Here is a 1,390-nt window from a genome sequence, read left to right on the forward strand (position 1 = left end):
ATAGAGAACTATTTGTTCGTAACGAGAGTAGGGTAGAAAGGATGGTTGGGTTAACTTTTAGTATTAGCAATATGCATGGAGTTGTAAATGACAAAAATAATCCTTTCAAGAATATGGTTATGGATGCAATGAGAATGAATCAATGTAATGCCAGTCAATGTTCAATCATAGAAGAAGAACCTAATGCAGATGCGACCAAGTTTTTTGATCTGTTGAAAGATTCGGATGAACCATTATGGGATGACTGCACAAATCATTGTAATTATCGGTTGTTGCACATGTGTTCACGTCAAGTTGGATTATAGGTTGAGTGAGGTTGGTTATGACAGAATTATCGAATGGGCGAGAAGCATTTTACTTTAAGGGAATAGGTTGAAAGAGAACTTCTATGCTGCTAAGTCCATAATGAAACCCTTCAGTTTAGGATACCAGAAAATTGATATTTGTACAAACTTTTGCATGCTGTACTACTTTTAAAATGCTGAGCTGACCAGTACACGACATAAGAGCATTCTAGTTACAAACCCATAACTGTCATGGGAAAGACTCTTATGGCATATCAAAAACTTAGATACTTTCTAATCACACCTAGACAACAGAGGTTATTCATGTCATCAAAGATTGTTGAGAACATGACATGACACCAATCATATGATACAGTGGATGGAGTGATGGTGCATCCTTTTAATGGTGAAGCATGGAAACACTTTAGCAGTGTGCATCCTTATTTTTAAGCTAGATCAAGGTACGTGCATCTTGGGTTGTGTAACAAATGGATTCAAACCCATTCAGTCATTTGTTGCTCCTTATTATGTTGGTCCGGTTATACTCATGGTTTTACAACTTGCCACCGAGGATGTGGATGAGGCTAAAGTTCATGTTTTTATCTATGGTGCATACCCGGTCCTAACAATCCAAGTTGGAATATAGATGTTGTCTTGACCATATTTTTGATTGGAGCATGCATGGAAAACTAGCATGCCTGCATTGCATGGAAAACAACAAGGCATTCAAGCTAACAAACAGAGGTAAAACGCCTTTTTTTTACAACCACCAGTGTTTCTTGCCAACGAATCACATGTAAAGAAAGAACATAAAGGATTTCTTTGTTAGCTGAGTTGAAAAGGATGTTGCACCCCTGCATCTTTCTGGTGAAGAATTGCATGACATGGTGTCAGAGTACGATGACATTGTGTTTATTCCCAATTTGGTAAGTAGAAGTTTCCTGGTTTTGGTTTGACCCACAACTGGGTAAAGCAAAGTATTTTCTAGGAGCTTCGTTATTAGAAGACCAATCTCCTCTGCCATAACCTTGATGTCATGCACATAGAAAAGAACATGTTTGAGAACATTTTTAACATGTTCATAGACGTGAAGGGGAAGACAAATG

The 1,390-nt window shown here is 37.8% G+C and overlaps 1 pseudogene; it reads left to right on the forward strand.

Moving 5' to 3' along the window:
* The first annotated feature begins 671 nt into the window (after positions 1–671).
* Positions 672–1,390, forward strand: part of LOC140955398 (uncharacterized) — a 99,347-nt pseudogene continuing 98,628 nt past the window's right edge.

Source organism: Populus alba, chromosome 3, assembly GCF_005239225.2.
Source record: "Populus alba chromosome 3, ASM523922v2, whole genome shotgun sequence".
Taxonomy (NCBI): Eukaryota; Viridiplantae; Streptophyta; class Magnoliopsida; order Malpighiales; family Salicaceae; genus Populus; species Populus alba.